Below are 13,920 nucleotides of genomic sequence, written 5' to 3' on the forward strand. Positions count from 1 at the left end.
AGGGGAGCACCTGGAGGAACCCACGCTGACATGGGGAGGAATATCCAAACTCCACATGGACAGCCACCCAATGCAGGAATTGAACCTGTGTCCCTGGTGCTGTGAGGCAGCCCTGCTAGCCATTGAGCCACTGTGCCACCCTGAAATTGTAATTGTATTCACAGCTTCCACATCCTCTGCAAGTATATTCCACACGTGAACCACTCTCTATGCAAAAACAAAAAATAAAATCCCAAACGTCGTTTTAAAGCTTTCCTCCTCTCACTTTAAAATGTATATGCCCAGTCTTGAATCGCTCCCCCTCCTGGAAAGGGCACCTGTTGTTCACATTACTGATAGTCTTCAGGATTTTATAAATCTCTAATAAGGTCACCCCTCAGCCTCCTACGCTCCAGTGAAAGAAGTCCCAGCCTATCCAGACTCTGCTTAAAATTCAAAACATCCATTCCCATTAACCTACTGGTAAAACTCTTCTGAACTCGCTCCAGTTTAATAATATCCTTCACATGACACCACAACCAGAACTGGGCACAGTATTCCAGAAGAGGCCGCCCCAACATCCTGTACAACCTCAACATCACGTCCCAACTCCTATACTCTGAGGTCTGAGCAATGAAGGTAAATGTGTTAAACACCTTTTTAACCACCCTGTCTACATGTGACACATACTTCAAAAATCTGAACACCGAGGTCTCTCTGTTCTATATCACTTCTCATGGCCTGACTTTTAATGAGTGTAAATCCTGCCGCCTTTTATCAAGATGTAATATTTTGCATTTATTCCAATCCAAAACATCATTCGAGTATAAAGGCAGTAGAAGTATACTGTAGAGGGAAATTAGGAGGGCAAAAAGGGGACAGGACACAGCTTTGGCGAATAGGGTTAAGGATGGGTTTGGAGGGAGAGAGACGAAACGAGTATTTGGCATCATTGTTTACTGTGGGGAAGGACATGGGAGTTATAGAATGTCTGGAAATAGATGGTGACATCTTGAAAAATGTCCATATTACACAGAAGGTGGTACTGGATACCTTGAAACGCATAAAGGTGGATAAATCCCCAGGATCTGATCAGGTGTACCCTAAAATTCTGTAGGAAGCTAGGGAAGTGATTGCTGGGCCCCTTGCTGAGATTTTTGTATCAGCGATAGTCACAGCTGAGGAGCCAAGAGACTGGGGGTTGGTTAATGTGGTGCTACTGTTTAAGGAAGGCGGTTTGGACAAGCCCGGGAACTACAGACGCGTGACCCTGACGTCGGTGCTAGACAAGTTGTTGGAGGGAACCCTGAGGGACAGGATTTACATGTATTTAGAAAAGCAAGGACAGATCAAGATTGATGAAATTGATGTGCTGGAAATTTTGGAAAACATTAAGATTGATATGTCCCCATGGCCAGACCAGATTTATCCTCGGCTGCTCCAGGAAGCGAGAAAGGAGGTTGCTAAGCTGCTGGCGAGGATATTTGCCTCCTCGCTCTACAGGAGTCGTACCGGAGAATTAGAAGGAGGCAAATGTTGTTCCTCTTTTCAAGAAGGGAAATAGGGAAATTGGTGGCAGTTACAGACCAGTCAGTCTTACATCTGTTGTCAGCAAAGTTGTGGAAATAATTCTGAGGGATAGAATTTATGACAGTTTGTCAAAGCATAGTGTGATTATTGAGTTCTTTGAGGAGGTGTCAAGACAGGTCGACGACTGCAGAGCAGTGGATGTGTTATAAATGGATTTCAGCAAGGCATTTGTTAGGGTTCCCCATGGTAGGCTCATCCATAAAGTCAGGAAGTATGGGACACAGGGAGATTTGGCTATCGGATTCAGAATTGGCTGGCTGACAGAAGGCAGAGAGTGGTTGTCGATGGAAAGTATTCTGTCTGGAGGACAGTGTTGAGTGGGGTCCCGCAGAGCTCTGTTCTTGGGTCTCTGTAGGATTTATAAATGACTTGGATGAGGAGGTTGATGGTTGGGTTAGTAAATTTGCCGATGACACAAAGATTGGAAGTGTCGCCGATAATATAGAGGGCTACTGCAGGCTGCAGCGTAACATAGACAGGATGCAGAGCTGGGCAGAGAAATGGCTGGATAAATGGGAACTTGAATGCTGAGTATAGGATTAAAGACAGGTTCCTTGGCAGTGTGGAGGAACAGAGGGATCTGGGTGTGCAAGTACATAAATCCCTCAAAGTTGCCAACCAAGTGGATAGGGTTGTTAACAAAGCAAATGTTTTTTTGGCTTTCATTAACAGAGGGATAGAGTTTAAGAGCCGTGAGGTTTTTCTACAGCTCTACAAGTCCCAGGTGAGACCACACTTGGAATTTTGTGTCCAGTCTTGGTCTCAATACTATAGGAAATGTACAGAGGCTTTTGAGAGTGTGCAAATTAGGTTTACGAGCATGCGTCCTGGACTGGAAGGCTTCCTGTATGAAGAAAGTTTGAATAAGCTCGGACTTTTCTCTCTGGAGGAAGAGAGGAGACCTGAGAGGTGTACAGAGACTTTTCCCCAGGGCAGGATTAACTTGTTTGAGAAGTCATATATTGAAGATATTAGGAGGAAGGTATAAAGGACGCGTCCGAGGTAGGTTTTTTACAGAGAGTTGTGAATGCATGGAATGCGTTACCAGTGGTGGTGGTGGAAGCGAAGTCATTGGGGACAAGACATGCACATGGATAGCAGTGAGTTGAGGGGTGCGTAGGTTAAGTTACTATGTTTTACATTAGGATTAAATCTCGGTATAACATCGTGGACGTAAGGGCCTGTTCTGTGCTGTACTTGTCTATGTTCTATGATGAGGGATAGTCGGCATGGCTTTGTGTGTGGGAAATCCTCTCGTACTTGGTTGAGCTGTTTTTGAAGAATTAACACAGAGGATTGATGAGGGCAGAGTGTTAGATGTGATCTGTATGGACTTCAGTAAGGCGTTTGGTGAAGTTCCCCATGGGAGACTGGTTAGCAAGGTGAGATCTCACAGAATACCGGGAGAACTAGCCATTTGGATACAGAACTGGCTCAAAGTTAGAAGACAGAAGGTAGTGGAGGAAGATTGTTTTTTGGACTGGAGGCCTGTGATCAGTGTAGTGCCACAAGGATCGGTGCTGGGCCCTCTGCTTTTTGTCATTTATATAAATGATTTGGATGTGAACATATGAGGTATAGTTAGTAAGTTGGCAGATGAAACCAAAATTGTAGGCATAGCGGACAATTGAATATGTTACCTCTGATTACAATGGGATCTTGATCAGATGGGCAAATGGGCTGAGGAGTGGCAGATGGAGTTTAATTTAGATAAATGCAAAGTGCTGCATTTTGGGAAAGCAAAGCTTAGCAGGACTGATACACATAATGGTCAGGTCCTGGGGAGTGTTGCTGAACAAAGAGACCTTGCAGTGCAGATTCATAATTCCTCGAAAGTAGAGGCGCAGGTAGTTAGTGCACTTGAAGAAGTGTTGAGATGATCACACCAAGCACTACTGATGCTGCCTGGCCTGAACACAATGACCAGGATGGATAAGATGTGGGCATTGCTGGAAGTCAGAGTCTATACAATGTGGACCTGGGGAAGTGCAGCAGGTCAGGCAGTATCAGAGGAGCAGGAAAGTTGATGTTTTGGATGAGGACCCTTTGTCAGTCCTGATGAATAGTCCTGACCCAGAACGTCAGCTTTCCAACCCCATCGTATTCATGCTGGTCATCAAATACCTATTTATTCTCGTTCCACGTTCTGGCACTCAGCGTGTAATCGATATTGTAGTGCTTGGTGTGATCATCTCAATACTTCTTCAAAGCTGCAATGTTTCCTGCATCTGTCACCATTTCAGATGCTGCCTGACCCGCTGAGGATCTCCAGCAGGTTTTGTTTTTATTGTGGATTTCCACCATTTTGCTGAGGCACTTCGAGTCAGAGAGTTATCCAGCACGGAAACAGGCCCTTCAGTCCAACTCGTCCATGTCGACCAGATATCCTAACCTGATCCAGCTCCATTTGGGAGAGTTGGCCTATATCACACATGAACACTTTCTATTCATGTACCCCTCCAGACACCTTTTAAATTTAATTTGACCTGCGTTCATCATTCCTATAGCATCTCATTCCATACGCTCACCAACACTGAGTGAACCGTTTGGCCCTCAGGTCCATTTGAAACCTTTCCCCTCTCACCTAAAACCCAATGCCCTGTAGTTTTGAACTCCCCGACACTGGGTGGAAACAAAGACCTTGGCTATTCACCCTGTCTGTGCTTCTCCGTAAGGTAACCCCTCAGTCTCTGACGCTCTGGGGAAAAAGCCCCAGCTTATTCAGCCTTTCCCTTTAACTCCACAGTCCTAACAATAGCCTTGCAGATATTTTCTGAAACCTTCCTCAAGTTTTGTGAAACAGAGTCACAGAGATGTACAGAATGGAAACAGACCCTCTGTCCTAACTGTCCATGCCAACCAGCTCATTTATGCATGTAGCAAGCAAGTTGTCCCTACGGTCCCCTTGAAGTCTTTCCTCTCTCACGTTAAAACTATGCCCTCTGCTTTTGGACTCCCCTATCCTGGGAATAAAGAAACTGACTAGTCACCCTGTTGTTGCTCCTCACAACTTTATAAAGTTGTATAAAGCCATCCCACAGCATCTCCTGCTCCAGGGAAAATAGCCTCAGCCCCTCCCTATGGTTCAAATGTTCCAATACTGGGAACACCCTTGTAAATCTTTGCTGAACTTGTTCAGGTTTCCCAACATCTTTCCTGTAGCAGGGAGACCAGAATGGAAAGCAGTCTGGGGATTCCAAAAGTGGCTGAGCTAATATACTGTACAACCGAACCATGATCTCCCAACTCCTATACTCAATGTACTGCCCAATAACAGCTAGCATACCAAACATCAACTTCACCGACCTGTCTACCTTCAACCCCACTTTCAAGAAATTATCAACCCACACTGCACAGTGCTTTTGTTCAGGTACACTTCCCAGGAACTTGTCATTATGAGGTTGAGTCCTATTATTGTAACATTTTTTTTCCCAAAAATCAGGGAGAATAGAATTGAATGTAGTATTCTAAAGCTGGCCTCACCAATGCCCAGTACAGTCACAACTGTAGCTAACTCCTATACTCAGTGACCAAATCCCTACAGTGTGGAAGCAGGCCATTCAGCCCATGAGACTATACCAACAATCTGTATACCATACCAACTTGTGTATTTCCCCTATCCATGCCCCTCATGATTTTGCAAACCTCGATAAGGTCACCCATCAGTCTCTGACGCTCCAGGGAACACAGCCTTTTCAACTTCTCCCGGTAGCTCAAATCCTCCAGTCCTGGCAACATCCTTGAAATTCTTTTCTGACCCCTTTCAAGTTTCACAATATTGGTTTGATAGGAAGGAAACCAGAATTGTATGGATTATTCCAACAGTGGCCTAAGCAATGTACCGTGCAGCCGCAATATGATCTCCTAACTCCTGTACTCAATGCTTTGACCAATAAGGGAAATCATACCAAATGCTGCCTTCACTCTTCTATCTGCCTGCAACCTCACTTTCACGAAGCTAGGAATCTGCACTCCGAGGTGTCTTTGTTCAGCAATGCTCCCGAGGACCTTATCATTAAGTGTATAAGTCCCTACTGCAGCACCTCACATTTTTCTAAATTAAACTCCATCTGCCACTCCTCAGCCCATCCGCCCATCTGATCAAGTTCCCATTGTACTCTGAGGTAATCTTTTTCACTGTCCACTACACCTCCAATGTTGGTGTGATCTGCAAACTTACTAACCATACCTCCTATGTTCGCATTCCAGTCATTTATATAAATGACGAAAAGTAGTGGATCAAACAGCGATCGTTGTGACACTCCACTGGTCACAGGCCTCAAGTCTGCAAAGCAGCCCTCCACCACTCTGTCTTCTACCTTTGAGTCAGTTCTGTATCCACATGGCTGGTTTCCTCTGTATTCCATGAGATCTAACCTTGCTAACCAGTCTCCCATGAGGAGCCTTGCGGAACACCTTACTGAAGTCCACGTAGATCATGTCCACCGCTCTGCCCTCATCAATCCTTTGTTACTTCTTCAAAAGACATTCTTCCCTTTGGAAAACGTAACAGTTACAGCACCAGAATAATCGGCCCACCGTGTCTGTGTGGATCATGATGCCATTCCAAACTAATTCCATCTGCCTGTACATGATCCATATCCCTGCCACCCCATGCCTGCTTATGTGTCTGCCCAAACGCCTCAAAAACATTGTGATTGTTTCTGCTTTTACCATCTCCCAGGAGAGTACATTCTAGTCAACTACCACCTTCTGCTAAAGAAACTTGTCTGACATAACTCCCTTTAAACCTGCACAGATATTGTTGGAAATGCCCAACAGGTCATGCAGCATCTGTGAAGAAAAATGAGTTAATGTTACGGGACTGGTCCCCCTTCCTCAGATACGTTAACTCTAATTTCTCTTCACAGATGCTGCTGGACCTGCTGAGCTGTTTCAGAAACCTCTGTTTCTCTTCCTGGTTTACAGCATCTGCAGTTGTTTTGATTTTCATTTCCTTTAAACTGCCCCCTCTCCTCTTAAATGTGTGGCTCTAGAATTTGTCACTTCCACCTTGGAAAAAAGATTCACGTTATTCACTCTGTGCCTCTCGGGTTACCCTGCAGCTACTGACTTGCCAAAGACAAAAGTTTTTCCAGCCTCTCCCAATCCAGACAACATCCTGGTAAACCTGTTTTCAACCTCTCCAAAGCCTCCAAATCCCCTTGAAGTCTTTCCCCTCTCATGTTAAACCTATGCTGTCTACTTTTAGATTCCCATCCCCTGGGGTAAAAAAGAAACCATGACTAGTCACCCTATCGTTGCTCCTCATAATTTTATAAAATTCTACAATGCCACCTCAAGCGTCCAGTGATCCAGGGAAAATAGCCTCAGCCTATTCAGCCTCTCCCTATGGTTCTAATGTTCCAATCCTGGCAAGACCCTTGTAAATCTTTTCTGAATTCTTTCAAGTTTCCCAATATCCATCCTATAGCAGGGAGACTGGAATTGAAAGCAGTATGGAAATTCCAAAAGTGGCCGAGCCAATAAACTGTACAACCGAAACATGATCTCCCAACTCCTATCCTCAATGTCCTGCCCAATAACAGCTAGCATTACAAACACCACCTTCACCGACCTGTCTACCTTCAACCCCACTTTCAAGGATCTATCAACCCACACTGCACGGTCTATTTATTCGTCAAAATTTCCCAGGACCTTGTTATTGAGGTTGAGTTTATTGTGGTAACATCTTTCTGAAATCAGGAAGACGAGAATTGAATGTAGTATTCTAAGTATTCTAAGGTCACCCCTCAGTTTCCGACACTCCAGGTAAAACTCCTGGCAACATCCTTGTAATACCTTTCTGACCTATTTCAAGTTTGAGAACATTCTTCTGATCGGAAGACCAGAATTGCATGGAATATTCCAAAAGTTGCCTAATCAATGTCCTGTACAGCCACATTATGACCTCCCAACCCCTATACTAAACACTCTGACCTATAAAGGCAAGCAGACCAACTGCCACCTTCACTATCTTATCTACCTGCGACTTTACTTTCAAGGAACTATGAAGCTGCATAACAAGGTCTCTTTGTTTCGCCGCACTCCCCAGGCACTTACTATTAACTGTACGCGTCCTGCTAAGGTTTGCTTTTCCAAAATGCAGCACCTCGCATGTGATTCCGAGTAGGAAGGAAACCCGAGGACCTGGCGGGAGGATTCACCAACACGCGGGAGGCTCTGAGTCAGAATCATTGATTTGGTTCTTAGTCTGCAGACAAGAGCTAGGTAACTGAATTCAAGGAGAGGAGAGAGATTGTGAAAACTGGGTGTGGAGGAAAGGAGTGAGGAGATTGGTTTGGTCTTCAGTTAACAAGAGAGAGAAATTGTGAGACTGAGATTTAAAGCTTTGGGGGGAACAAGGAAACTACAATTTAATACTATCATTATCTTATAAAGTTCCATCCTGTAGTAACAGTGGTGAGTTGTTTTCTCTGTTGTAGGGTACGGAAAGGGTGGATTTGTGAATGAGAAATTCAAATTGAGCTTCATGTTCAGACCTGATGGTTACTGGATCCGTGCCGACCTGAATATCATTGGCCTTTTCATCTGGAAGGAAAGGGGTGTATTCTGTCCGTGGACAATATTTCAAATGTCAGTGTGTCTGGAAAAAATTACTGCGACACAGCCAAGTCCATGTTACCAAAGTTTGTAGCTTTGAATGGAGGCTGTTTATCAGGATTATCTCCATGGCAACGGCAGTTAAAAAGGTCTAGTTCAATTCAGCACATTGTGTTTTAACATCGCACCCCTCCCCCGCACCCACCGTGGCTCATTTCCATACCTGACAGGCGCTTCAGTTTCAGTGGGATTGTCTGTCAGGATTCTGATGTGGAGGAGACGGTGTTGGAGTGGGGTGGACAAAGTTATAAATCTCACAACACCAGATTATAGTCCAGCAGGTTTTTTTGGAAGCACTAGCTTTCCGAGCACGGCGTAATTTTTAACTTTATCAGGTCTACTTCTATGATGACAGACTTCTTCAGTTAAGTACTTCAATAATTACAGAGGCCACATGTTCCCCTCTAGCAGTATGCTATTCTGGCCCTCGGGTTAGCTACTCGTCACTTTTTATCCCCAGTCCCATCTAGCTTTCTGTTGATCTTTAAAGTTTTTCTAATCTCCTAGTTTCTCGCTGATCATTGCCAATTTATATGCCTTCTATTACAATTTGATAGACTCCCTTATTTCCTTAGCCACTCATGGCAGATTACTCCTTTTCCTACAGTCCTTCCTTTTCACTGATATAAACTTTTGCTAAGCACTTTGAAAAATTGCTTTGATATTTCTCCACTGGCTGTCAACTACCCCATGGTAAACTCTTTGCTTCCAGTTTACATTAGCCAACTCCTGTCTCATCCTATGGTAGTCTCCTTTGTTTAAGCACAGGATTTTGGGACTGGATTTAATCTTCCCGCTTTCCATCTGTATTCTAAATTCATCCTTACTTGTCACAAGTCTTATATCAGATTACAAGGTGAGGGGATGTTACCTGGGTGTTTTGGTTATCATTATCAGTGACCTTAACTTTGTAATAAAGTACAGGATAGATATTCACAACAGAGTATTCTGGACGGTGTGAATGTACGACACAGTCTAAAATCATAAATCACTATCTCCCCTCAGTTTAAAATTGCAAAATCATTATCTCCTACATGCTTCCTCACTATCTAAGTTTGGAACACTAATCCACCAGATTATCCTACATTTTCCGAAAAACTCCTTGGGTGAATGTGGTGAGTTTTGGATTCAGCTTTCCTGTTATTACCGTAAGAAGATGAGCACTGGGCACAGGAGAGGCGGTGTAGCCTTTCGATGATGATTGAGCTCACCTCGGTCTCAGCTGGATTTTCCCACCTTCTCTCTCTCCCCCTTCATCTCATTGCAAATTCAACATCTGTATCTCTTCATTAAATCTGCTCATTGTCCTGGCATCCACCGCATTTTGAATAGGGAATTCCACAGATTCACAACACATTGAGATAAGCACATTCTTCTTCCTGAGAATAGGATAGAATCCCCATTGTGCAGAAACAGGGTATTCATCCACCGAGTCCACACCAGCCCTATGATGAGCATCCCATTCAGACCCACCCATTCCCTGTGACTATGCATTTCCCATGGTTAATGGCTTAACTGGCACATACATGGACACTGTGGGCAATTTAGTTTGGCCAACCCACCTAACCTGCACATATTTGGACTGTGGGAGGAAACTGGAGCACCCAGAGGAAACCCACGCAGACATGGGGAGAACGTGTAAACTCCACACAGTCACCTAAGGCTGGAATCAAACCCGGGTCCCTGACGCTGTGAGGCAGTGGTGCTCGCCACTGAGCCACCTCTGCTTAAAATCTACTCCCCCTTATTAACCTCCCCGCCCCGCAATTGGCTGAATCTGTGTTCTTTACATCAGAAATCAGTTTGTGGAAGCAGGTGTCTCAGTAAAACCCAGTGACAGTCCATATGTCCTGTCTGTCTGAATGGGGATCCTATACCCAACACCTTCCACCCCACACTTTTCATTCACTTTCCAGAGACAGGGCTCCAGTGGCTTCATGGGGACTACAACTCCCACAATCCCTGAGGTGGGGACCACACGTCTGTGTGGAAGCCTGGCACTGTACATGTACAGAATGTGGGCCGATTTTGGAGCATGTGCTTTGGGGTAACTAGCGGAAAGTACTTCACACTGTGATTGGCTGGAGGAGGAACGTATCGGTTGGGGGGGGGCGGGGGGTCAAAGTGTCACTACACCCATGTGGGGCCAAAGGCCATCCCCAACTTGTCATAAGACTGGGCATCGACCAATGGGAAACAAAGAAGGGTCTGACGCATTCTCCCAGACTGAAGGTTCCTCTTCTGTCCAGGATCTGCCACCTCCCTTTCTGTTTCCTTTTGTTTCATTCTGCTGTTACATTATTGACTTGCAGCAACTGAAGGGAAAGGAAGTGAACCCAGAAAGGGTGCAGAGTCTAACCAGGGACGGGAAGTGGTGGCATGGATCTGTTTATCAGTAACTCCATGAGAATGGGGAGGGTGTACGTTAGGGGGTAGCAGAGTCAGAATGGTGGGAGAGAGTAGGTGAGCTGGAGCGTTACAGCTTTGGGGGAAGGAAAGGGGAAAAAGATACTCCAGAGAAACTAGAATTGTCTGTTCTGAATTTCTAACCTGTACATATTCCTTTATACAGGGTACTAGATCGTGAAGATTTGCAGACTGAAATCTCAAACTCGTGCAGATTGTGATTATGCTAACCAGCATTTGAAGAACCAAAGATGGAGAATGACTCGGCCAAAATCCTGCAACACTCTCCCTCCCAGCATTGTTGGTCTATCTGCACCAAATGGACTGTGAATGGTACAAGACAGCAGCTCACTACCACCTTCTCAAGGGTAACTAGAGATGGGGAATAAATGCTGGCTGAGCCAGTGATGCCCATATCCTGGAAATGGCTTCTATCTCTGAACCCCAGTTGATGTTACTGCAGGATGATGAGGGACACTGAGTGCATCCTCCAGGAGGCAGCACCATCACATTACCCCTGCCTACACCCACACAGTAACACCGCAATGTCACTGGAACAAAAGGCAGTGAAACCAAAGGAGGACTTAGATATAGTTCTTCAAGGTAGAGCCATGAAAGGGGATTGGAGCACAGCAGGAACAGGAGACTGAGCTGGATGGTCAGCTGTTTCCCATTGAATGGTGGAGCAGGATTGAAAGGCTGAATGGTCTCCTCCTGCTGCTATCTCCCAGGTATGTATATAACCATGGAGCCCGGGTAGGAAGAAGTGGGCAGGGATTCTCCAGGAGATTGCACTTCCAAAACAGTTTTCAATGAGGGATGGTTTGATGGATTTTATTTAACGATTTTAAATTTTAAGGTTTGCAAATTTGTTTTTATTTTGTGTTAAAGTTTAGTCCACAAAAAATAAAAGTAAAAGAAATGAAACTATCTGAATATAATAGTTTTTAAAATTTCAAATGCCCTATAGAACAAATTCCTGTCTATTCCTGGACACCATTATTTTCCAGCTGCTCAAACTCCAGGGAAATATTCCCACCCTGTCTGAACCTTTGGTGTGATTTAACTGCTTTTCCGTTCTCGTTCTGAGTGTTGTGAAGTGTTCTTTTTCCCCTATTTCTCCTACTCAGAAGTGTTATCACAGCAACCTTCCCACCATCAAAATCATCATTACGCCATTTTGCTTTTGGTTAATCACCCGCAGTAAAACACCCGTGTAACTAATTGAATATTTATAAACAAGGCCCATGACGTGCAAAGCAAACCATTACAAGTGACAGAGTGGGAAGGGACTCAATCAAAGTAGAGTTGGGGGGGAGGGGGCAGCGGCGGAAATAAAGCAATGTATCCCCTGTGGTGCCCACCTCTATCTGAAGGCATCGAGGGCATTGATACACACCACATGCTCCTTCTCCAAGGACACCCTGCTGTGTAGCATTTATCCTCAATCATAGAATAGAATCCTGACAGTGTGGAAGGAGAGCATTGGCCCATCAAACCCCACTGACCATCTGAAGAACATCACGCCAGAGCACTCCATCCCTGTAATACTGCATTTCCCATGGCTGGTCCACCTAGTCTGCACAATACTGGACACTGTGGACAATTTAGCACGACTGGTCCACCTAACCTGCACATCTTTGGACTGTGGGAGGAAAGCGGACCACCTGGCGGGGACCCATATTATCATGGGGAGAATGTGGGAACTCCACATTGACCAAGGCTGGTCTCTAACCTAGTACGTGGTGCTGTGAAGCAGCAGTGCTACGATCATAATTTAAATCAAAACATATGATCATTGCTTATTATCACATTGCTGTTTGTGGATACTTATTGCCCAGAGCGACATTGACCATCTGAATGGCCTCTCCCCTGAGTGGGCTCACTGGGGTCTCAGCAAGTGGTGCATTTGAGTGAATCTCTCCCCACACTGGGAACAAGTGAATGGCCTTTCCGCATAGTGAGCTCGCTGGTGTTTCAGCAGGTCACTAAGTGTATCCTTTCCCACACACTGGGCAGGTGAAAGACCTCTCCCCGATGACAATGCACTGATGTCTCTGCAGGTGGGAGATTTGAATGAATCCTTTATCGCACATTGAGCAGGTGTAGGGTCTAAACCCACTGTGCTATCTCTGGTGCCTCAGCAGATTGTAAGATCGAGTAAACCCTTTCCCATACATGAGGCAGGTGAGTGGCCTCTTCGCAGTGTGACTGTGTTGGTGAGTGTCCCACTGGGAGGGGGAGGTAAATTCCTTCCCATAATCCCCATATTTGCACACCCTCGCCCTGGTCCCGTCATAATGGTGTCTTCCCAGATCACATGACCGATTAAATATTCGACCACATGCGAAACATGGGAATGATTTCTCTGGGTTGGGAATGCTGCTTTCCCTTTCCATATTACCGATAAGGATCAGGACCTGCGGAATTGGATGACTCTGCAGTTGATGTGATGTGAAAGCTGAGTTTCCCAGCTGGGAACTCTCTCTCTCTCTCTCCCTATCATTACTACAACTCCCAACACCAGCTCTCCCTTCAGTTCTCCTGAATTGCTAAATTGGGACTAATGCAATGACCTCCGTAATGTGCCTTTCTCTTACCTGTTTCCGAAAGTAAATTAGGAACATTTTGAATAACTGCGCACTTTACCAGAAGAACCCACACCTATTCTATCAGTTGAAAGTTTTAACCCATGGGAAATTTGTTCCCTGCTCCAATGACAGTTATAATGTTCTCACCACTTCTACGGAGCCAGTGCAGGTCAATTCTAACAGTTATCAATAAATTGTATCTGAACAGGGTATCCTCACAACAGGAAGTGCTCTGACACTCAATGCCTGTAAGTTGTGTCTTTTTTCATGTATCTGGCAATACAACTGAAGATATTTTATACAGTAACCTTACACTCTCAATTGCCATTTCCAGTCCATGAAGCAGCCAGTAACATGCACCAGTGACTGGAATTCTGATGACAGCATCGCTCTGGCTGGAGAGATTGAAGAGCGTGAAACTGTCTTCTCTAAAGTATCTAAAATGAAACACTTGAAATGAACAAAATTCTTCAAGAGCTCGATAGGACAAATACAGGAAGGATGTGCTCCCTGGCTGGTGTATCTGGAATGAAACCAGCACTAACTGCAGTATGTTACCCAGCATCCCCTTTAGTTGTATCAATGTATAAGATGTATTTGCTGCTCTAATTCCACTCTCTTGATCACTCCCGTTTGTAACTGCTGTAGTGTTGTGGGCACTGCAAATTGATAACATTTGATTCAATCCATCCCAAAACCCCTCTGTGTCTGTGTCTCACTTTTGTTCACT

The sequence above is a fragment of the Hemiscyllium ocellatum genome, unplaced genomic scaffold (assembly GCF_020745735.1).
Source record: "Hemiscyllium ocellatum isolate sHemOce1 unplaced genomic scaffold, sHemOce1.pat.X.cur. scaffold_649_pat_ctg1, whole genome shotgun sequence".
Taxonomy (NCBI): Eukaryota; Metazoa; Chordata; class Chondrichthyes; order Orectolobiformes; family Hemiscylliidae; genus Hemiscyllium; species Hemiscyllium ocellatum.